This window comes from Talpa occidentalis, unplaced genomic scaffold, assembly GCF_014898055.3.
Source record: "Talpa occidentalis isolate TD23 unplaced genomic scaffold, MPIMG_talOcc4v2.1 talOcc4.16, whole genome shotgun sequence".
Lineage (NCBI taxonomy): Eukaryota > Metazoa > Chordata > Mammalia > Eulipotyphla > Talpidae > Talpa > Talpa occidentalis.
This window is the reverse complement of record NW_023601653.1, coordinates 56,766,606-56,792,080: the sequence shown is the minus strand read 5'-3', so window position 1 is coordinate 56,792,080 and position 25,475 is coordinate 56,766,606. Positions and strand designations below refer to the sequence as shown.

At 40.4% G+C, this 25,475-nt stretch overlaps 1 protein-coding gene across 3 annotated transcripts in view; it reads left to right on the top strand.

The window, feature by feature from the left end:
• Nucleotides 1–25,475, top strand: part of PLEKHA5 (pleckstrin homology domain containing A5) — a 234,024-nt gene that overhangs the window by 29,352 nt on the left and 179,197 nt on the right. The window lies entirely within an intron of this gene.

Genomic DNA, 25,475 nt, shown 5'->3' with positions numbered 1-25,475 from the left:
TCTGTCTTTTTTCTAGGCGGGTGCTATGGCCTTTTCTCACACAGGTCCACAGTCGTGATTTTAACCTCTGCCCAGCGTTACATGGTTAAGCATTTCTTTTAAAACTCGACTGGATTATTTACTTTGTTTTTGTTGAGTCTCATCAGCTCTTTGTAGATTTTTGTGACAGTCCTTTATCATTAGTGTTGTATGCAAAAATTTTCTCCCAATCGGTGGGGTTTCTCTTTGTTTTGGTTACTGTCTCTTGCTGTACAGAAGCTCTTTAATTTGATGTAGTCCCAGCTGTTTATCTTTGCCTTCACTATCACTGCCTTGGGTGGTGTGTCTTTAAAGATGTTACTGAGGTATGTGTAGTGTTTTGCCTATATTTCCTTCTATATATTTTATGGATTCAGGTTGGTACATATACATAATGGAATATTACTCAGCAATCAAAAAAAGATAAACTCGTGCAATTTGCAGCAACATGGATGGAGCTAGAAGGATTATGCTCAGCGAAATAAGCCAGAAAGAAAAAGAAAAATACCAGATGGTCTCACTCATAGCAGGAATTTAGAAAACCTAAATAAGGTCCCAGGAAAAAGACTAATTATAATAAAGTAAAAATCAAAATCAACAAGCAACTATAAACCAGAGACACGCAATGGGGGGGTGGGGTGGGGGTAGGATCAAAACAAGGGGGGTGGGAATTTGGGAATTGTGTGGGGACTATAACCAAGAAGAAAATGCACACATTGTGCAAAAATGAAATATGGTGTAAATATATAAAATAAAATAAAAATGCTTATACATAGAAAAAATAAAACTTGACACTTCATTTAGTTCCAAAGCAGCATCACTTTGAGTCCTGAAAAACGTCCATTTTAAACTTTACTTTTAAAACATTTTTTCTGGACATTGTACCAATTAAATGTTAGTGTTCTCCTAAAGCCGCTTATGCTGTGCAGATTCAAGTAGGACACAAGTTTCAGTTCAAAGAACAGCAGGTATGGATCAATGAGAACTTTACTATGAATTTGAAATTACCACCTGAAGTACTTGACATATTTCTCAATCTCAAATCTTGGCCAAACCTTGAGGGATGCGTCAGAGGTCTTAGTGAGCTCCTTTTTGATGTGTATCTGGAAGTTCATCTTCATACACAGTGGCTTACATACAGTTGGTAATAGGAAGCTGTCGAGTATAACAGGCAGATGTGGCTTCCTCCAGATGACAATCCGTTTGTAGTGGCATTAGGGCCACCTTCTGGTAGGTGTGTGACATCCAGGGGCTATTTTTACTGCCTTATGTGTCAAGTCAACTTTTTGTAATGTGTTTTCTTCTAAATTTTCTTATTATGAGACATAGAAGTAAGTCACAATTCTACTGCTGTGGGTTTTATTTTAAGATAAAGTCCTGGTTATTGAACTCCATTAATCATCACCCAGTTCCTAACATTGTCATTATCATTTACTTACAGTATTTATATGACTTTTTAGGCTTAGTTTATAAGTGACGCCTTCTTTTTCAAACCAAGGAATGTTAAACTTGTTATATGGCAGCCGTAAGGGGAATAACAATATCTTCTGTAAAATATTTTTTTTCCTTGAATATAAGGGAAATATACATGCTTCTACTGGAACATATGAAAATTATACCAAAAATACCTATGTTCTCACCCATGGTATAAACTACTGACATAAATTCTTTGAGCTTTCTTCCTATACCTTTATATACATAAGCACATTGGGAACCCAGTATGTATGCTCATAAGTCAACTCACTAATGTATTGGAACATTTTCTATCAAATAGCTTTTTGCATCTTTCTAGTTATTACTAAGGACATATATATAATATGCTGATGATAAATTCAGGCCGAAGACGGCACGTGAGCGGATGAAGAGAGGCTTGGCTATCCTCACCTACTCTTTCAGCTCCCTTGTTTCCCCGTACTACTGGTCACTGCTTTTTGTTCTGTGGTGACTATGCAGTATTGTATTATATAAATATATCATAATGTAGTCCACTAATCTCCCACTTAGAATGGTTACTTTCTCTAATGCTTTTGGTTCCTAAAATTATATTCTGTGAAAAATGTCCTAGAACTTTCCTTAAGGATTTTCTTCAGATAATTCTGTCCACAATTACAGAATTGCTGGTTCAATTAATATGATTTTTAAATTTTTGATGCTGTAGAGTGAGGTATTTTTAAATAAAACTTTAATTTGAGGGGAGCACGAAAGCTTTATAAGGTTAATATTGCCCTAAGAATGGTTTTTTTAACTACTAAAAAATGATATGTAGAAATATGCAAATGAAATCAGCAGTTACAGTATTAATAATCGTAGCTCACATTTATAAAACAGCAGTAAGATTTTTTTAGTTCATTTAAATCAAAGGATTTCTTACAGAAACACTTATCTGGCACTCAGTTTTCTTGTTTTTTTTTTTTTTTTTTTAATTCTCACACTTTTAGAAGCCCAAATCCCTTCTTGGGAGGCACATGGTAATGTTTTTTATTAAAAATGTTCAGCTCATTCCCTGAGGAGAGTAGGAGAACTTAAGTATTTTTATTCAATTTTTTTCTTTCACTCAACCCCCATTTTTTTTTAAAGAAAGAAAAAGCAAAACCTCCCTCTTCTCTCCTCACATAGCTTGTTTGAATCAATCATTGGGTTTTCACTGGAAAAATGTTTCAGTGAGTGTCATAAAACTTCCATCTGAATTACTCAGAATGTGTTTCCCTGTCTTTCCAAAGACTGAAATGTTATTGCCTCATTTGTAAGGAAATCCTCAATGTATTAAAAGCTGGCAGGTCTAGTAGTTAGCAACATGTTAAAACACACACGTGCCTCCCCATCTCCCAGTCTGTGGTGCTTACGTGTATACAGTATCAAAACTACTATTTTAACTTCTCAGATTTAGCAGATAGGAGCTCGCTCAAAGAAAGAGTCTGCCTTTTATGGATTTAAAGTGGAACCTTTACTTACGTGTGTTGGCTGCTCCTGCCTCTGGGATTAGCAGGTATTGAGACACTGATATGTTGTGGTTGTGCCAGTAAAACAATTTCTAGGAGCAAAAACTTTCTGGCACTGAAAGAAGAGGATTTACTATAACATATGTGCTTTTGGAAATTAACCAAGATTTCCTCAGTGGGTGCCAGCTTCGAAACAGAATTGAAAATGTTCTTTCCTTCAGGGCAAAGGAAAGAAATATAATCTTGATTATTTAAATTAGATATTCCTTTTAAAAATAAAATGAGTAGATTTTTCTGGGGTCATAAAGCAGTCTTACTTTTCTTCCCACAATACGAATTTGCCCACATCAGTTAAGCAAAAAGCCAAAAAAAATATTTGTCATCTAATGTAAATCAGACGTCTTTTAACTTCTGAAAAGCAATTATACTATGATGCAATCATTTTTGGGAAAATGGAGGAAGTTCACGATTGGGTTTATTGCTTTAACAATTGCTTTGTATTTATGTTTGAAATATGTTTGTTTTAATATAAAATGTAATTTTTATGCAATTGTCTTAGCTTAATAAGTTCTTATTACAGAACTTAAGTGATTGAATGCGAGGGACAAGTTGCTGTTCCAGCCTTTATTACCACTGAAACATTTTCACATTAAATTACTTTATTCAACAGATAGATGTTGAGTGCCTAACTGTGCCAGGCAAACTCTGTTTTTTTAATTCCTTGTTAACATGTTGGTCGGTGATTTGAAAAACAATGACCACTAGTTTTTTCCATTATTCTTTCACTAGAAATGGGTTTCTATTTAATTTAAATTCTTTCCTCCATATAAGTGTTAAATGAACATTTCTGGGGCAAATATTTTCTGTTAAGGTAAATAGGCAGAGAAGATGGGTTATTTATGAGTAAAACCAGTTTTTCTTGAACTTGAAATTGCTATATGTAATTCATGCCTTTTGGCTCATTTCCATGAAGCCAGGGCTTTTTCCTTGTAACATTTTAAGATTTAAAGATGCCTACGTTATAAGAATCTTTTCTATATGCACTTCCTAGTCCAGCCTTTCAATTTTAGGATATTTATATATCCCTTGTCAGATTGCTTTGAAGAATGAAGAACAAAGCACTTAAACATCTCATCTTATAAGTAAACATCTCATCTTATAAGTATGTGGCCCGTACAAACAAATTCAGATAGAAGTTTTACTTGAAATGTTGTCTTGCAAGGTGGTGATGAGATAATACTTGAAATCACGGAGGAAGTAGAAATTAGTATAATTTAGATAAGTTACAATGTGGACAGCATAGCAGAGTCAAGATTCAGTTAACTTTGGAAAAATGGAGTTGGCTTTTTTGATTTTCTTCAGGTGTTTTCAGTCTTGCTGTGTCACTTCATCCCGGCCTGTTCAAGCAGCAGCAGGGCACTACACCTTAACTTGAGTTTTAGATATTCTTCTTTGAACATCAATTGCTAGAATAATAAAATGTTTTTCTTCAGCTAATTTTTATTCACAAGTCAGAAGCAAAATTTTTTTTATCTTTTTCTTTGTAAGACTTGTAACTGCACAATTTTTGTTTCAAAGGATAACATTTTTTTATAGCATGCAAATATTAGCCCTTGTATGGAGACTTTTATGTAGGCATTTTATTGAAGGGCTTTAAAAATGAATAGCATAAAAAAATAGCCCATTTGTATGTGTTCTAAACCTGATTTAAACATTGGAACTTATGGGGCATCCCTGGTGGCACAGGGGTTACAGTCTTAGCACTATCAAGCTATAGCGGTCACTGCAGCATGAGTTCGATCCTCTGCCAGGGAGGTGACTCTCTTGGCGCAGCAGACCTCTCTTACCTGTCCTGCTGCTCCCCTCAACAGTGTATTTCAGTAGATCTGCCTGTTCTGCTCCCCACACTATCTCTGGTGAATCCCCTCATCCGCCCACACCTCTGGCCTGTTCTTGTATACATTCTTGTATACATAAATTCGGTTCTTGTATACATAAATTAATAAAAAAAATGTTTAAAAAAATTAAAAAATAAAGATTTGCATTTATATACTGAATTAAGCTTGACTTCTGCTATATGCATCCTAAGTTTTGGTATCTAACCATGTCATCAACTAAAATTAGTATAAAACAGGGAAGTAATCCCTATTAATTTTTTTGAATGGTATTTACCACTGTCTAGTGTTTTCATCATTGCTTAAGCTTTGACTTTCTTATTTCCTATAACCACATTTGTCATTTGTTTGGTGTTTGGGAGGATAATTAATAAAAGTAGCTCTCACTCATGAGTTAGGTTCAGATTTTTTTTTTGTATCTTTTTTATTGAGTTAACTTTAGTTTATAACACATGCTCAGAGTTTATATAAATCATTTGCTTAGAACTTGCAGTACATTTTCACATGGGAATAGTAGTGTGTAGGTAAATCTGTCCTTCAGCCAGCTCATGATATGTATAGTACTGGAAAGCTTAAATTCAGCCACATGCTTCTGTGGATAGAACATGCCTCTTCTTCAATCTTGTAAAGACTCTTTTTGCCTTCCCCTTGACTTTTTAAACAAGTGTGATGGAAATTTTTCTCTCTCTAAGCTCTAGGGCCTGCCTGGAGATTTCCTTCTGAGGATTGGAAACTGGGGAGAGGAGCTGAATCTCCAAGCATGTACTACAGTGAACTAGTCAGCCAGTGTGCTTTGTCCACTGACCGCTCAGCTCAGCCCATTTGTCTCTTCTTCCTGGCCCACTTCCTCTGCCCTCCCCAAAGCCATTTCACATCGCTTGTGTGCTCTCTACTGGCGTGAATGTGTGTGTGCTTTTCTTTATTCAGTTTTCTTGTAGTTGCTAGCAGGTGAGAAATACAAACATTTTCTCCAGGTCAGTTCCCTTCCCCACCCCACCCTGCACCTCCTCACCCTGCACCCTCCGTCCTGGCCGATAACCTTTTTTTAATTTTCAGACCATTTTCTATAGATTGTATAGCCACACAGATGGTGGGTCTTATAATAATCGTTGCACCCATATTTGAGGGAAGAGAAGAAAAGGGTTGCAGAATTGGCCATAAGTCTTAGTCTTCACCCTCTTTCTTTTTCTGAGCTCTTTGCATTTGAAGTCAGGCTGGGTGGAAGAAGGAGGTGAAGAGTGCAGCCTAGGAAAGGGGAGAGAAGGGGAGGAAATCAGATGGAAAATTGCAGTGCTAACACACAATTGCAAAGCAGACCAATTATATTGAAATATAGGTATGATAATTTAGAAGCTAATTTGTGATAGAGTCATATCTGCTGCTTTATTAACACATGTAATAAAGTCTAGAAGTGAGTCTAACAACTATGGTAATTTTGAAGTGATGAGTGTTTAAGTGGTATTTCAGGATATTTCTAATAATTAAATATGATATAAAATATCTGAATCCTGTTGGTGATAAAAGTTAGAGGCACTGCTAATACAAATGTGGCTTGTCTGCCTTCGTAATTGAAGGAAATAATAAATTTCAGTTAAAGATCAGTAAAGAAAGAATTTTTTTCCCATCGAATTTAATGGATTTTCTGAATTCCAATCTTAGACCCTTCTTTCTTCCCCCTGATTCTTTGGAGCACCATTTTGTAGAGGGGATAAAAGTAAATTAGGGGCTGTCTTTATGCAAAAGTTGTAGCCACTCCCAGGGAATTATATTGTACTTGTAAAATAGAGTGCTGGGGTGGATTGTCACATGTAGTGAATTATTAAGGGACTTTTAAGCTTCTGTCAGAAACTGTTTTGCTTATCACCAAACATCTGTTGGGTCCCTGCTAAGCCAGATACTGATCTAGGTACTTTTATATGATAAGCTGGTTTTGGAGATTTTCTGTTATTTATGGGTAGCATTTAACGTGTGCTCTCTAAAAAAAGACTTCAGAAATGATTGGCAAATTAAAGCACAATGTGAAAGAAGATGTAAAATGAAGTCATTTATCTTATTTTGATAAACAAATTGCCAAATTATATTGTAAAGCAGATGGAACCGATTTTAATAGAGGAACAGATTATCTTTTTAATGTACTTTAGCAGTCCTATGGAACAAAGATAACCAAGTGAACAGTAAATTGACCCACAAGGAGTCATTTAATCTCCTTGTCTCTCAGTTTCCTCATATACAAATTGATGACAGTTAACTTTTCTGTCTAACTCAAGGGGTAGTTGTCAGGACTAATGAGATCATGAAAGCAAAATCTTTTTAAACTTCAGAGTACCTTGCACAGATGTAAGATGATGTCATTCTCTTTTGTGGTCTTGATGTAGATGGTAATGCACAAATTCAAGAGTATAGCCAGCACAGCTAAATCTAAGAGGAAATTTTTTTTTAAGATTTATTTATGCATACAAGAACTGGGGTACAGGCCAGAGGTGCCTGGGGAGTGAGAGGATTCACCAGAGAAAGAGTAGGGAGCAGAACAGGCAGATCTGCTGAAATACACTGCTGAGGGGAGTAGCGGGCCTACAAAGCACCTGTCTCTTCTCTCACCCGAGATGGGAGGCAGCCTCTCCTGAGAACTTTTTTCTCCCCCCAGCCGTCAACATCAATATATAGTTTAATCACGTCTGTACCTCCATTTTCTCTGTCAAGGGAGTGACTGTTCTTTGCAGCCAAGAGAAAATTGTCATCCTCTTGTGCTGTAGATCCCTCCACCACTCTAAAGTCCCTTTGGGATGTTGCTTAAGTGACCACTTTTTTCTGTCTTCTGTTTCATTTCTTCAAATCAGAAAGGACTCCCTTCCCTTGCTTTTCCTACTTGGTATTTCTTGCTCCTCTATGTCCCAAGTTGTTGTTGTTTTTTGTTTTTTTTTTAAGATTTATTTATTTATGCATACAAGAGCTGGGGTACAGGCCAGAGGCATGGGGGTGAGAGGATTCACCAGAGACAGAGCAGGGAACAGAACAGGCAGAGTAACTGAAACATACTGCTGAGGGGGGAGCAGCGGGCGAGTCAGGAGAGGTCTGCCGTGCCATGTGGGTAGCTCCCTGGCTGGCCGGGAATCGAACTCATACTGCAGTGGCTGTGGATCACTTCATAGGTTGTGTGTTAACCCTTGCGCCACCAGGGAGGTCCCCCAAGTTTTTTTTTTTTTTTTTTTTTATAGAGGCATGCTTTATTTATTTGTTTTGCTGGTTTGTTTGTTTGTTTTGTTTATACATGCACTGGGTACAGTCAGAAGCGCGGGAGGGTGAGAGAATTCACCAGAGCCAGAGCGGGGAGCAGAGCAGGCAGAAGGACCGAGGTACACTGCTAAGGGGAGCAGCGGGCGGCAGGAGAGGTCTGCGCACCATGTGGGACCCTCGCCGGTGGACGGGGAGCAGCCGGGGATCGAACCGGCGCCGCAGAGGCCGCGGGCAGCTTCGCAACCCAGCGCTCAACCGCTGCGCCACCGGGGAGGCCCAAGTTTTTTTTTTTTAAATAGTGAGATTCATCTGCTCTTTGTCAGTGTGTCTGCTCTGTCATCTTTCTTCCTGGGCACCATTTCCCACTTTTAAACTCCCTTATTTGCCAGCCTGGGGCTGTTCTCACTGGCTGTTGGTCCCATGGCCCCGCTGGCTTGTATACTTCACATCCGTTTTCTCAGTGTGTCTGCTCTCCCCTGGGATCTTCTCCTGTCACTGGACCATCCATAGCCACAGTTGATACCTCTGAAGTTTTTATCTCTGGGTAACTTCTCAGAAGTGTCAGAATCCACTAACAGAAACAAGTGACCTTGCTGCGTCCTCAGGAAGCCCTTGGTCTTTGAACACATCCACTTAAACACCTTACAGGTTGAAGTTTGGGGTTGCTGAAAATTCCTGCCTTGGTGTGGGTGACCATGATGTTCCTGTCTGGGAATATATTGCAGGTCTTGTAAGACGTATCATAAGAGCTTCCATTTTCCTGTCTCATAACCTGTCTGTGGCACACGTGATGTCACACTATTTAGGTCAAGCTCACACGTGTGTATCTTTATAGTACGTTGTCCAAGCCTGATGCACAGTAAATGTTTATTGTTTTAATTAGAAGCCTGGGATGGGAATGCTCACTTCTTTATTCTTTAACCCTCATTTCCTTTCTGTTCATATAGTAAATTTTTGATCAAAAGTATCTTATTTCTGGATGGGAACCTTTTATGTCAGCATCATCTTCACAGATTTTGGAAGACTGTTTAATTTGCCCACGTCCTTAATCAGTTTTAAGTGGACTGGGTTGGAATCTCTGACCTTCAGAAGTGAGGTTTGGAGTATAGAGTCTAAAGAAGAGTTAAGCTGTAAACCAGTAATACCTGTTCAGCCCAGGTCTGCAAGGCCTGCACCTCAGCTGGGCAGATTCTCTGCAGGATCCACTGTGTAGAGTCAGTGGTTCATAATGTCTTTTATCCTGCAATACTCCTGTTCAGACACACCGACCACTTCAGGGGGGTGTGGTTGCACCCTAGTCATACTGTGAGCACAAAGGGGAAAGTAAATCAGTACTGTGCCAAGTATCATTTAACTTGCTTTCAGTTTGTTAAAAAGTGTGTGTGTAAGATTTAATGACTTTTCACAGAAGCAGGAAGATTTGTTCAGTCTCACTCTGCGGACGCTGTGTGATGGGTAACGTCAGGGAGAACAGCACAAGGAAAAAAGTCCCTTTTAGTCCTTAGGGAGTGAGCTTGTGCTGGAAGAGTTGACAGAGTAGAAAATGGGAGGCAACTCCAAAGGGATTTCATTCTGAACTATCAGTAGTGGTTAACCAGAATGACCTGGTGTGAATGCAAACAAGCCTGCCTGTAAGTTCCTGGAAATTCCCGAAGTTGCTCTGCCACTGTCCCCCTAACCCTTGAATTGCCCTCCCATCTCTCACTTTCTTTAAAAGAGGAAGAGTATTGGGCCTTCCCTGGTGGCGCAGCGGTTGAGTGCTGGGCTGCGAGGGTGAGCGCTGGGCTGCGAGGCTGCCCGCAGCCTCTGCAGCTCTGGTTCGATCCCAGGCCACCAGCAAGGGTCCCACATGGCGCAGCAGACCTCTCCTGCTGTGCCCGCTGTTCCCCTCAGTGTTTCCTCGGTCTGCCTGTTCTATTCCCCGCTCTGGCTCTGGTGAATTCTCTCACCCTCCCACGCTTCTGACTGTACCCAGTACTTGTATAAATAAATAAATAAATAAATCTTTAATTTAAAAAAAAAAAGAGGAAGAGTATTCGCCATGACATTTAATGTAATGTAATTATTCTCCAGTTATAATTATTCTCACATTATATTTTAATGAATGGCCCATATGAACATAAAAATAGGATGCAGAAACTAGGCATTTTGGTTCCAGCTTTTTGCTTAGTATTGCTTAGTTTTGACATCCACTAAATGAATATTTCGCCTGTATGAATGGATGCCTCTTAGTTATAGAGAGGAAACCCATTAGTGGGCCCTGGGTATCCTAGCCTGGATGAAGAGTTCCCTTCTACCCTTTTCAGAAATAATATTCTGAAATGATGGTGTCCAGCTTTTTAAACTTTCTGTTGGATTACTTGTTAGTACAATGATTTTTCAGCTGGTCAGTTTGATTTTGCAACTTCTTAGGAGATGCAAAACTGCTGTGTCAAACCTATTTACTATTTAAAAACCCAGCTTTTAAGATCCAATTTCAAAAAACAAGTTAGATCTGTATTTAAGCTAAGTATTTAAAGGCCGTTGTTCTTAGCAAAGCCATTTTTATATACAGGACTTTGTGGTTAAGAAGACAGACTTTGAAATCAGAAAGCCCTACATTTGAATTTCAGCTCTGACCATATTAGCTCTTTCTTGGGTTGAACCTGAGTCTCCTTATCTGTAAAATGGAGATAGTATCATCGAGAATTTGTAGGATTATTGTAAGGGCTGGGTAATATAAAGTAAGTACTTAATAAGTGATAGCTGTATTTCTTGGCCATTTCTTAAGCTGAATCAAGATAACAGATGGACATCTTTCTTTCGATAGCATTTATTGTGAAGGTATGAATAATTCTCTTAAAAGTATGCGGTTATATTGCTTCATGTGTTTTGCAACACGGAGTTTCAGAAAGCTACTTAAACTAGAGGACCCAAAGAAATGTGCATAGTATTTAACAGATATTTATATAAGCCCTAGGATGCTGTACTTTTATAAACACGAATTCATTCAATCCTTGTCAATGTGGGGTAGATGCTATTGCTTTTGACCTTTACACATGGAAACTGAGGCAAAAGAGAACAAAAAGTATCTGCCCCAGGTCACACAGGCAAAGTGGTGGAGTTGGAATGTGGCTCCAGGGTAGGGTTCAGCCCTGCCCTACAGCAGCCCCCAGTATGCTGTATGTAAACTGTGTGTACTTAAAAAACATCGTAATATTAACAACAGTTCTTCGCTAATGCAAAGACTTGAGAGTCCCAAATTAATATAGAACTGAAGAAAGTTCAACCTAAATGTAACAACTGACTAAACTTCCTCTAACTTATTTGTGAGCTCTTTAACCTCATTGAGACATTGCAGCTGCACCAGCAAGTCCCCCACCCTCTCTTCCCACCCCCACTCTTATCTCCCCCAAACTGAATGTCTCACACCCAGTGTTTCCTACCTCGGAGTCCAAAGATCAGAATGTTACCTCATTGCCCCGCTTCCATTTGAGTTGTCTGACATCTTGTCCTGGGTAGGATCTCTATCTGTACTCAGCTTTCACACATTATCATCACCTCGAAATGATCTTCTATTTCCCAGATTTAGCTTTCTATACCCAGGCTGTGTAGATTGTGACTGTGGCTCCAGAACCTTCCTCCCCAGTGCCTGTGCAGCAGCCACCAGCTGTCCAGAATTTCCCATGGTGATTTCTGTAGTCTCTGCAATTAACTAGTCAATTATTAAGTTTCCATGCGTGTAGCTATTATATGTAGGTAGCGATAAACGGAACTTAAACTAAATGGAGCCTTTCTTTCCTTCCTTTTGAAAATAGTAGTGATCACATCAACATAAATTTAGTTTTTCTTAATTACATGGATCATTTAACATTTGATTTGTCACTCTTTGCAGCTCTTGTCTGCTAACTGTGACCCACCTTATATTTTGTCTAATTGAGTGAACAAATTTATCAAATAAGCCATTGGCTTTAAAACCTCTTTTCTATGTATTATTTTTCTAGCACTTAAAAATTTAAAAAGTGAAAGAAGTTAGCCTGTATTCATCCAGACAAAACATCTACACCCTGTTTTTATTAACAAACTGATACTATTCACACACCCCAGCCCCACCTGTCCCACTCCTTTGCTTGCCCAATTGTTCTATCTGTTTAGGATTGTTTCCCTTTTTGCAATTTGCACTTTGCATAGATATCTCTAGGGTTACTTTCCAGCAGTAATCTGATCACAGATTCTTCTGGGAGCCAAGAAGAGTAGAACCAGGGAGCTTGAAAGAAAGTGTCTTTCAAAAGGAGGAACCGAATGTCACTTAGAAGATGGATAAAAGTGGCAGCAAATGTAATAGCTTTTTTGATTTACTCTGCAGAAAGAAGTCCTGATTTTGGTGTTGGCATCAGGCTTACCTAAGACTGCAAATCTCCTGAGGCCTCTTTTTGCTTGGGTAACATGGCTGTGGGCAGATTCTCAATCTTGATGCCGAGATCATTTTTTTTTTTTTTTTTTTTGTAGCTGTGCTGACAGCTCTCAGGTTTTGAAATTCTATCTTCCCCACACTGGTTTGATCTGTGTTAACTTACTCCCTTATTTTTCTTTTCACATCTTCCATTCATTTTATTGATTCACTCAACCAGAAGATGTCCATTCAGCCTCTGCTGTCCCTCAGGTGGTGTGTTCTTCACCAGTTTTACTGCAGTGAGCAAACAGAGGTCTTAGAAGGGGTCAGGCCATTTGTCACAAATCAGTGTGATGTTACAGCAGTGATAAAGCTGCGTGAAGGAGAGGTGCACAGTGTCCTCAAGCTTAGACTAAGTGGAAGCTAATAGGATGAGCGGGAATTGCCCAGAGAACAAGGAGGGAAAAGCTCAGGGGATTTTTGGAAGTCCAGGAAGCCCTGTGTGTCTGGAGCATGTAGACAGTAAAGTTTGGGCAAGCTAAAGCAGGAGAAGTGGGCTCCAGGTCAGGTCAAACAGGACCATGGAGATCAGCTTAAAGTTTCTTGTGTTTATCCTCAGCCTAAATCACAGTTGTGTTTTTGAAAACTTGCTCCCATGAGAGGAGAATGGAGAGAGGTATGAATGGGTGTGGGGAGGTCAGTTGGAGGCCACTGCAAATGTTATTTTAATGAATTTCTATCTACATTCGTCTCCATTTCAAAAACATCCTCATACTTTGTACTTGGGATTTGCAGGGTGGAAGCTTGTCTCTCCTTCTGCCTTTCCAAGGACCTCAAGTCTCCTTGGAAGTGACGACCCCTAGCTCTCTGGCCACATGTCTCAGATGTTCAGCTGTCCCTCTGGGAGAGCACATCCAGGGGAGCTGAGATCCACATGCTCACTTGGCACCTGGCAATTTCAGTGACTTTTCGCCCTTGTGTTGCTGTGAGGCTGGAGGTGACAACGGCAGCAGTGACAACAGCAAATGCACAGCTCTGAGTCACACACCATCCCGAGTGCTCTGCATGTGCTCTCATTCACTTATGTCTCAGACGGTCTCACGAGGTCTTGGGACTTTGATATTCTCTGCTTGTAGATGAGGATGAGTCCCAGGGAGACTTGTGAAATCACAGAGCAAGGCTGTTTAAACTCAGGCAGTTTGCATCTAGAGTCCAAACTCTTCCCCATTGCATTCAGTGGGGAAAGGTCGAAAGTGGCAGGTTAGAGAATTAAATTTTCCATCATTGAGAACACGGTGTAGATAGTTTTGAAATCATATTATTCTACAGTTGGGAAACACTGTCATTCACTCAGCTTCTTTCATTGTTAGATGAGAAAGTATTTCATGTGACGAGAGAGTCATTGAAAGTCCATGGTACTCACTAAGTGTGAAAGGAAACAGCGGCTCTTGGTGAGGACGCAGAGCTGCTAGTGCTCATGGACTGCTGCTGGGAGCGTGCATCGCTACCGTCACATTAAAACTAACCCACATGCATATGCTGTAACCCAGTGATTCCTCTTTTGAGTACCAGACAGAAAGACATGTCTCCGAAAGACATGATCAGAGCTGTTCATGGTAACCATATTCACAGCTGCAAAAACCTGGAAGCCATGCAGGTGCCCATCAGTAGTAGGCATACATGGTAGTCACTTCACGCTAATGGAAGTCTGCAGTGGCATGCACCGTATGATTGAATGTCATCAACTTAAGTTTTGATGCATATCTTTTCAGATCCTTTAAACCATTGTTAGACATATATAGATTTCCTTAAAAGGAAAAACTGTGGTGTGAAGGACATAATTGGACTTCTAGTGGTTAACTCACTGTTGACTTACAACAACAGGCACCTTAAATAGTGTTGGGAGGCAGTATCAATTCAATAAAAGAAGTTTTTTAAGAAGTAAAATTGCTGGTACCCTACTGTAGGCATTAGGGTACGCCAAGTCACTAATGGCACAGACACTGCAAATAAATTTTTCTCTCACAATACAGTCTAGCATAGATGTTCCATACTGGGGTCAGGTGGTGACAGTTCCCACCCCTGACAGTCTTTCAAGGTCATGCTTCAAGGTCATCTCTGCTACCTCAACCTGCAGCTCCCAGGTGACACCTGCTCACATTCCATTGCAGGGGACAGACTCTACAAGCACCCCAAATGGAGAGTGTGGCAGACTGAGTGAGAGGGGCTGCACATACAGTCTGCAGGGTGCCCAGGAAGAGCTTGCCTTGATCCAGGCAGCAGTTGTTGCCATGTGTGTGATTTTTGCTGTTTTATGATTTGACTTTTCCACTCCCCCACCCAAGCGTACTAGAACATTGTGACCATCTTCTCATGTCAATGAATATAGATCTCATTCTGTCTTTTAATGGCAGAAGATTATTTCGTTGAACAGATGGGATAAATTATAATTTAATGTGCTCAAGTTGGTGGTTTGGTTTTCCCTCCTGCTATTATTAACAATGCTAAAGTGAATATCTCTGATAAAAAAAAAAAATTTGTTTCCATAGGGTAAATTATTCTACAGAGAACTGATGGGCCAAAAAAGGGAAGCCCATTTTTAAAAGTCTTGATACAGATTCCCATATTGGTCTCCATATTATTGACTTTCAGTATCCGAATTTTGGGTTGGTTTGTTTGTCATTTTCTTACAGATTTTAAATAAGTTTTCAGTGAAATTTTGACTGATTTCCTTACTGTTGAGAATCGTTTTTGTTTTGTTGTAATTAAATCTATTGGTCTTGCTCTTTTTTTTTGAGATCTGCTTTTGGTGTCATACATGGATTTTACCCTTAGAATATAAAAATAGCTATCTTCTGGATGTTTGTGTTTCTAGTCTCCATCTTGCATTGCTAGTCCATCTGGAAATGATTTTGCATATAGAGTATCATTTTATTTTTTGCCAAGTGGTTGTGTTATAGAGCAACCCCGATATTAAACGGGTTCCTGGCTGTGGGTCCTCACCCGCGCGCTTTAAAGGGACTTATGAATACTCTACTACAGACACACGCCAAAGGGTTAATAAAAGGTTTATTTACAAGAGAAAAGGAAATAAGGAAAATGTACAACTCAGGGAGAAAATAGGGAAATAAAGTCTTTAATGCGTCCTACCCGATCCCACGACCTGGAAACCCAAAGTCACTCTCAGAGCTGGCCGGACGCTGCTAGCTGGTGGAGAGCCAAAATGGGGGAGCCCCCCAAAGCCCACGTGTCTGCCTTTTGTATCCACCTGGCTGCTTAACCCCACCCTCAGGTCCCAGCCACCTTCCCTTTGGTGGTGATGGGATTTGGAGTTCCCAGTGTCTTTGGCTTTGACCTGGGGTGGGGGTGGAGTCCACAAAGCCTATATGGAATTTGCTTTGGGATATCCTTTTCCCCCTAACAGTTGGTTGGTTGTCCCAGTAGCATTAAATTTTTTTAAAAATACATAGGATTGTATGAGCATGTATAAAACTATTACTAAATGCCTTAAAATAGCCTTATCGTGATTACAGTGGTGGAATGTAGACAGTGTCTCTCCTGGCCCATGCTGACTCAAAGAGCAGCTGCACTAAGCACTAACCACTATCCTGGAGAAGGTGAAGTCCTTGTTATTGGTTCTGAGGGTACGTATGCTCTTAGATTTGAAACATCCTCTTGCATCCTCCTCACTGGTCCCCACTAAAGGTGTGCACTCTAATTTACACTATTTGGCTGCCGTTTCCTGAGCTCTTTGTGCCTCTCACATAGAGTCATGAGGGACAGAAATATAATTGCCTGGCTGAATGTTGATTGAAGTTAAAATAGGTTCATTTTAGTGGAAATTGAGATCTTGCTAACTTTAGGGACTATGTTTTTTTAATGAGCACTATCATTTTATTTCATAGGTCCGACTATAAAAACTACTATTAAAAATCACAAATGTTTGACCCTCACTAGACATTTCATTAACACAATTTCCCCCATGGGTTTTTATAATGTGCTCTGAGCTACCTGTCTATGTGTGACCATTTTAAGGTGTGGTGGTGAGAGAAGAAAGAAGAACACTTACTGCTTGCTGGCTGTGCTTTGTTTAATCAGCAGTCATGCTCAGATTTTGTGAACAACAGAAAGAAAACCCAAATTTGGGTGTTGGCAGTGACTGGACTCAGGGGGTCCAGTTATGTTCCTTGCATTGTAGAGTGAGGACCAAATCTAAGTTTATCATAAGAAGTGACCTGTTAAAATCAGTTATTGAAAGGATTCTTGGGGAGCTGGACTCTTGAAGGTATTTTGCCCTGCAGCTAACTTTTGGGCAGAAATCTAGGACTTTGGGCAATGGGAGCTTCTGAGCCCCTGGGATACTTCGGTCAGATGGCAAAGCTCTGGCTATCCATCTCTGTACTTGTGTCTCAGGTTCCCAAGAGAGTCTCTGATCTGCTAGATAGGTAGGAGGATAGAGCCACCTGTAATAATTGATGGGTTCATATTCATTTGCTAGTGCTGGTGTGATTTTGACCCGCAGAATTGAACAGCACAGACATGGCTTTCGGGCTTTTGAGGAGGTATGCCTTTCCGGGTAATACCTACTCACCTGCCTTTGATCTGAATTCCATGAGTCTTGATTTCCCCTTTTTTTAAAAAAAAAATCCATTTTGCTACACACTCAATTCCCCAGCCCCCCAATGGTGGATAAGCTACTTTATACTGGGGGCAGTGACACAGCTCTTCACATTGCCTCTTCTCCTGGACATTGGATAGTAGGATATCTTCTCAGTCATTAGCTTCCCCTCAGTCTCCATGGTCATTTGAATTCTTTCTGGTCACTGATAATTCCCTGTCTCGCCACAGGCTGTTACCACTCCAGTCTTAGAGTGGGGCACAGGTAGTGAGGAGAGAGAAGACTACTTCAAGCTCGTTGAAAGTTCCTCTTTGTTGTCCCACCTCTACCTGACCCTGGAGTTCTTGATTACTTTTGAACCTTACAGTCCTCTCCATTAAAGCCTTGTATTGTGAAAAGAGACAGCCTTCAGATTGGATTCGGTACAGAAGTCGTTTCAGATAAAGAGAGGAACCATCTCCTGGCTGCCATTTTGCTTCATTTCTTTTGAAGTATTCTCCTTGGCTGACTTAATGGTGTTTGAGATTTACTTTTCATAGAAATCGTGCATTTGGATTCCATCATTGGGGGAAAAAATTCTGTTTTATGTGTAAATAGGCCACTCTAGTACAAAATAAACCTCAGAGTGTGTACAGCCAAAGTGAGTTATACCTTATTTATGCCACAGATGAAACAAATCAATTGTGGCAAGTACATTTGTGGAAGCCACAAGACTGAATTGAAGGCAGTTTATTGCAGTGATTTACAAAGAAATAGCTATCTAGCAATTTCTTTTGGGTGGGAGAAGTAAAAATTTGATACCAATAACTTTGCCTTTGTTCAGATATTAAATTTACTTAAAATTCAGCATTTTTCCATGCATTCCCCTGCCCCTGTACGCTCACTCACAAGCACACATATATACACACACATTCAAATTCTTTCATAATGTTTTGTTACAAATAACATCAAACAGAAAGCGCTTTAAATGAGGAAAAGTATAATAGTAGTGGGTAGTACTAAATTTTGAGATTTCTTGTAAAAATGTGTTTTCTTCAGAAACACAGTTCAAGGTCATTGAGTAATGGTGAAGTAAGTCCACCTGCTGGAGGCAACTTGAAATAGAAAGAACTGGGTTTTGGGTCCCAGATCTGGTTCTAGCCATAGAAGTTCTGAACCTGCAGCTCTTTTTCTGTAAAGTGAAATTCACAGCTGCCATACAGGGTTGAAGTAATGTACTTTAAGTTCCTAGCACATGGGAAATAAGCAATTAATAAGATGCCATATCCCTTTGAAGTAATTTATCACAGATCAAGCAAACTGCTTTGGTTTATGTTATTCTGATAGTCTTGGAAAGCTAGTGTCCTCTTTGCCTTGTTTTTGCAACCTTTAAGAAAAGTGACATTCAGCAACCTTGCTAACATTGTGCAGATAGTTTAGAACCAGCTCGTTAACTTAGGCCAGTGTTCATTTGTCTGTGGACCTAAATCAAGTTCTGTTAATTGCTCTTCAAAGATTATCAAGTTTTTTTTTTTAAGATTTATTTATTTATGCATACAAGAGATGGGGTATAGGCCAGAGATGGGGGGGTGAGAGGATACACCAGAGACAGATTGGGGAACAGAACAGGCAGATTGATCAAAATGCACTGCTGAGGGAGCAGAGGCGAGCCAAGAGAGGTCTGCTGTGCCATGTGGATTGCTCCCTGGCTGGCCGGGGATCAAACTCGTGCTCAGAGGCTGCGGATTGCTTCATATTGTGGTGCTTAACCCCTTGCACCACCAGGGTGGCCCAGGGTTATCAAGTTTTAAAAAAAGAAAGGATGGTTGTAACTGAGGCCATCAGAAATGAATGAAGGTAGTATTCTTGCCCAGGTGGTTTCTGCCGCCACTGCATGGAAGGGAATTGGAGCCCACCGGGAGGGGCTCAGGACCCTCTGGACTCCAGTCTACACTTTAGTGATGCGTGTCAGTGCTGAGGCTGCCAACCAGTCAGAGGCTTAAGTTTTACCTTCCTTTCTGGGACACTGAGTTTGAGAGGCACCAGTGGTTTAATAACGACTTTTCTAGGGAAGAAACAAGCTGCTACATTAAATGCACAGCTTGTATCTTAGGTGAGCCTTATTTCCTAAATATTCAAATTGTCCAAATCCAGGAACTAAATAATTTGAAGAACCCATTATTGAGTCTTTTTTGTAAGTGTTGACCTTGTAAGTGTTGATATAATTAAGGTTTCCCCCAAATTTGTTTCCTGTATCCCACAGAACCACCAGTGGCTCCCAGGACAGGGCTGGGGTGAGATCCGGGTCAGGGCTGACTTGGGCCACAGCCTATCAGACAGTTTGGATCATGTTTCTGGCCCATGATGGATAACTTGCAGTTCCTTTTCTTTTACTTTGTTGAACTCTGTCAGCTTTCTTCTTAAGACTTGATTTTTTGGGCCTCTCCCATGGCGCAGCGGTTGAGGGCTGGGCTGCAAAGCTGCCTGCAGCCTCTGCAGTGCCGGTTCAATCCCCAATCCCTGGCCCCCGGCAAGGGTCCCACATGACGCGCAGACCTCTACTGCGCGCAGACCTCTACTGCCGCGCCCGCTGCTCCCCTCAGCAGTGTACTTCATCAGTCTGCCTGTTCTGCTCCCCACTCTGGCTCTGGTGGATTCTCTCACCCTCCTGCGCTTCTGACTGTACCCAGTGCTTATATAAATAAAGAAAGAAATCTTAAAAAAAAAAAAAGAAAGAAAAGAAAGAAACTTAAAAGACTTGATTTTTGTAGAGCAGTTTCAGGTGTACAAGAAAATTCAAAGGATGGTGTGGAGATTTTCCATATGCCCCACTCCTTTCTGCATAGCCGCCCCTTAACCCAGATCCCCCACCATATCCCCATCCACTCTTTCTTATAGGCTGTTTTCTGTCATTCTCTTCTCGTTCCCTGCTCAGTGGAGAGTGGGGGTAAGAAATGAATATTAAGCACTACATGTAAGGAAAAAGCAACATGTAAAAAAAAGAAATTAGTATTTTATCATCATTTATTATGCATTGCTAATCCTATTCGTGCTGGGGCTGCCTGTTCACCTCCAGCCCCAGTGGACCATCTAAAGAGGCAGTTTCTACCTAAAACCTGTTCCAAAGTGTGAAACAGCCCGATGGGAGCCTGGTCTGGGGTTGTTGGGCTCCTCCCTCCCACCCCTGCCCATTTCTTTTCCTTGGTAGAATTCACATTCATGATTTTCTGCTGGATGATCAAAAACTCTTATTGAGTTTGGCTGGCCTGAAATGTTTCTTTATTCCCCCTTAAATTAAAAAATAATCCCTGTTCAGCACCTGTATTTGGGTATAGGAGTTCCTGCAGGTGAATTTGTCTCTAGATTATAAGAGTTGAAAAGGAGTGAGATAGAAGCTTCATTGTATGAGGGAGCCTTGTGAGGTGGCAGTTCATAAGGTTTCTAGTGACAGTGTTTTTATCTTTGTCTTGACTTTAGCTTAATTAAATTGTAGGAAACTCTGGTCATAAATTGAGTGATCACCCACCTTCGGTGAGGCTTGTTCTTAATCTCTGAAGCAGAGGTGGAAGATGGATAGCCGTGCTGCCCTAGGTGGGATTGCTTATATTCATAGAGGCTAATTTTGAAGCCTGGCCCTAAAGACTGCAGATGAATAATTTATTGGCTTTCTTTTGTGTATTAAGTTTTGATTTATCCATTGTATGTATTTTCAGCACTCCCCTCTTCTCCAGTAACCCATAAAGGGGAAAAAAGGTGTCAGTGCCTATGATTATCTAGGGTTTTATTGTTGGGCATTGAAACCCAGTTAATGCACATCAATCAGTGACTTACTTACCTTTTTTTTTTAAGATGTATTTATTCATGCATACAAGAACCGGGATATAGGCCAGATGTGCAGGAGGGTGAAAGGATTCACCAGAGACAGAGTGGGGAACAGAACAGGCGGATCGACTGAAATACACTGCTGAGGGGAGCATCAGGCGAGACAGGAGAGGTCTGCCATAACATGTGCGTATCTCTGTGGCCGTCCAGGATTGAACCCACACTGCAGAGGCCATGGACAGCTTCATAGTGCTGCTCTCAACTGACTGTGCCACTGGGGAGGCCCAGTATCTGTCTTTTTTAAAGATTCATTTTATTTATGCATACAAGAGCTGGGGTATAGGTCGGAGACGCCAGGATGGGGGCGGGGGCGTGGTTGTGAGAGGATTCACCAGAGACAGAGTCGGGAGCAGAACAGATAGATCTAGTGAAATACACTGCTGAGGGGAGCAGCGGGAAAGATAGGAAGGTCTGCTGTGCCATGTAGGTTAGCTCCCTGGCTGGGGATCGAACTCATTCTATAGTGGCTGTGGATAGCTTCATAATGCTGAGACTTAACCCCTTGCGCCACCAGGGAGGCCCCTAGTCAGTAACTTTCTTAGCACAAAATATGATTAAATTCTCTCTGATGTTATAGTAAGTAGTTTGTCATTTTTCGTTTCTGGATGTTTCTACATTGACTGTCTTTCGTAGGTGCTTCAGTTGAAAGCAAGAGGCCTGCCTGTCTAGGAGGGGAACAGAATTACTTGAGAGAATCACTCTGCCATAGCCCAAAAGCTTTTTAAAACCACAGTTGTAAAACCCTTCTTTATAGTTACAGTGTTACTGTTGCTGGTTTCTGATGACTTTTGGTGTTTGGCTGATAATTTGCTAGAAGTTCATAAAATCTGAAATCAAGTGAACATATTTCCGCGATTTTAGATGTAAAATGACAATAGTGGCTAGAATAAAGACAGAGATATTCCTGCTAGCCTTTCCATTTCCTTTGCTCCAAAGAGAAACCCTGACAGCTTAGATTGACCTGGGCAGAAGGGAACATGCTAGGGGGAAAAAGCAGCTTTATTTATAGTTTGAGGTCTATGATATCAAATAATGCCTGAAAAGACTGAGATTATTAAGAAAAAAATGTATGGGGCCTCCCCTGTTGGCGCAGTGGTTGAGCGCTGGGCTGCGAAGCTGCCTGCAGCCTCTGCAGCGCCTTTTCGATCCCAGGTCGCCAGCGAGGGTCCCACATGGCGAGCAGACCTCTCCTGCCGCGCCTGCTGCTCCCCTCAGCAGTGTATTTCGTTAGTCTTCCTGTTCTGTTCCCCGCTCTGGCTCTGGTGAATTCTCTCACTCTCCTGCACTTTTGACTGTACCCAGTGCTTGCATAAATAAATCTTTAAAAAAAAAAAAAAGAACTTCGTTGGTTATTCAAAAATTTTGTGATTGTTTATTTAGAACAATTTTTAAAATCTTTTTATTCTTTTGGCTTATTTATTTATTTATTTATTTATTTTATTTATGTATTTTTTCATAGAAGAACTGGGGTGTAGGCCAGAGGTGTGGGAAATGAGATGATTTGCCGAAGACAGAATGGGGAGCATAATAGGCAGATTTACTGAAATATACTGCTAAGGGGAGCAGCAGGCAAGACAAGCCAGGTCTCCTGTGCCATGTGTGGGTTGGCTCCCTGCCAGGGGATTGAACTCAGGCCATTGGGGTGATAGCACTGTGACTTTAATCCTTAGGCCACCAGGGAGACCCAATAATTTTTAGTAAGAAGAATAAAGTTGGAGAACTCAGTTCTGCCTGATTTCAGAGCTCACTATGAAGCCACCTCATCAAGACATCATAGCACCTAGAAATATTTGGCAAATAGAACAGTGGGATAAAGTAGAGTCTAGAAAAAGACCTACACAAATATGGTAAGAAATTTTTGTGTGTGTGTGTGGCAAAGGTATGCATGGAGAAAGGTTCTTTTAAACATGGTACTGGGAGAATGGGACATTCATATGCAAAAACAAAACAACTTTCTTCCTGTGTCTTATGCTTTATGTACAAACCAAAATAGATCATAGACCTAATTTTATAACTATAAAACTTCCAGGAGAAAACAGGAAATGATCTTAATTAGCAAAGACTTCTTATAAACAACACTGAAAGCACTACACACACACATACACACACACACACACACACACACGAATAACATAAACAATAAATATTAGACATATTTAAAAAAGAAAAGAAAATGATAAATTGGACTTTATCAGAATTGAGACCCTTTGGATCTGTGAAGGACTGTTAATAGAAAGAAAAGACAAATGAATATATATTTACAAATCATATATCTGACAAAGAAATTGTATCCAAAGAGCATAACTCCTTAAAACTCAACAGCAGGAAAACAAACCATCCCTTGGATAAAAGATTTGGAAAGTCACTTCCCCAGAAACAAGATGTAGGGATTGCGATGATATGTTTAAAAATGCTCAGCATTGACTGTCTTTAGGGAAATACCAATGAAAACTACCAATAGGCACCTTTGCGTCATACCTTTCCTGTTACAGTGCATACCTGTTACAGTGACTCAAATCAGGACAGTGAAGAGAATCCTTCAGTTTATTAAGTGCTTATACCAAGTGCCAGTGGCAGGTCTTGTGTGTCCCTTGTATTAACTTACTTTGCGTCCCTTGTATTGACTCACTTGATATTTTTAAGACCCCACCAGTGCTGTTATTACCCATGTTTCCATGACAGACCTGAGGCTTAGATCCTTGGCCGTAGTTACTGGGCTGGTGCCTGGCAGAGCCAAGGAAACAGCATCACAGATTCCCGTGAACACTGTCACCTGCCACCAGTGGGGTGGGCGAGGGCGCCGTGTGCTGTTGGGTGGTTCCATTTGTGATCTTCCCCCTTGGCTCCTGGCAACAGAATGGAAGAACAGTCTTTTTTTTTTTTAAAGTGCTAGGGTCTCCATTTCTTACAGGCCTACACTTTTAGGAACACACAAAAATGTTGTTTTTAATTTCTATCTATTGATTGTATTCAACCTCTCCCCATCAGAATAGTAAGGAAAGGACCCTCAGAAACTGATCAGCTCCAGTTCTGGGAGAGTCACAGGTGAGGGTAGGGTTGCACTGCTGGGATGGGGATGCACTGGTGGGGCGGGGATGCACTGGTGGGGTGAGGATGCCAGGACCAGCAGGTGCTTTCCCCCCCAGACTAAGTGGTAACCTGGTGCTACTGCTTTTTATTAGCAGTAAGACTTCAAAATGCATGCATCACCTACTGTTCAAGGCTGTCACTATCCCAACAACTCCTTTGACTGCCTGAAAGGAGGCAGAGAAGAATAGATTGGGGGTGGCCTAAAGTGTCATATTTGATTTATAGTAATTAATCTTACCATCAAAAATGTCACCATATATTTTTATCTTTGAGGGTTTTGAGTTTGTCCAGGTCTCCCTGAGATCCGTGCTAAAAGGTCAGGAGCCCTGCCGGGTGCCCTCCACCACCAGGAATCAAACAATTCCGTTTCAAATGTTGGAAATGTGAATTTTCACCTTTCAAGTTCTCATAAACTGAAGCTGCTGTTGCTATAGCAATGATTTTCCACCTACATAAAATTTGTGTTTGAGACAATTTTTTTCTTAAACACGGTTTTTAAAAACTATAAAATGAATACGCGTAGGCCTCCTAGCCCTGAAATAATTCTTCAGATGGGAGAAAGGTGATTTGTTCTTAATGAGTGGAAACATATAAAAAAATCACAAATCTCAATTGATTTTATGGGTGGGAACATAAAACACCTGAACACAAGTCTAATTTTATCTGTAGATTAATAATACAGTAGCCCTCGCCCCTCTCTTTTATTTTGATTTCCATACTTTCAGTTTTCCCTCATTCAACTTCAGTAGGAAAATATTGCAAACAATAAGATATGTTGAGAGAGAAAAACCACTCGTAAGTTTTATTATAGCATATTGTAATTACTATTAATTACTGTTGTAAACCTCTTGTTGCACCTACTTGATCCATTAAACTTGATCATAGGTGTGTGTATGGAAAAACAGTACATGTGGGTTTGGTTTCATTCACTCAAGGTCTTGGATGTGTCCCCTGGTATAAAGGGGGAACTATTGCCTATCTCATTTAAGGCAGGAGCTGAAATATAAAAATAACATAAATGCCAGTGAGTAGCATGAAAACATTCCAGCAAAGCTTTTCATAACATGGGCTCTTAAATAAGTTTATTTTTTGGTAGGTTTTTTTGTTTTTTTTTTTAATTCTTACCAACTTACTCATAAACTCATTATCAGAAAATCTCATTGTGGGATTAAGTTCAGGCTTTGAATATATTCATATATATGGGGATTTTCCTAAGTTGCTGATACACTGAGGGTTTTTAAATATACAAACACTGAAGAAACTGAACATGATGTTGTCAATCTTGTTATATTGTGATTTAGTTTTTTAAAATATATTTTAATTCTTTTTTTTTTTTTTTTTTTAAGTTTAAGAATGTTCACATTCTTGTACTACCTCATGGTGTCTCATGATCCTAAGAAAAATGTCGATATCTCTCAGGCTCTTGGAGGCAGGCTTGGGGCTCAGTC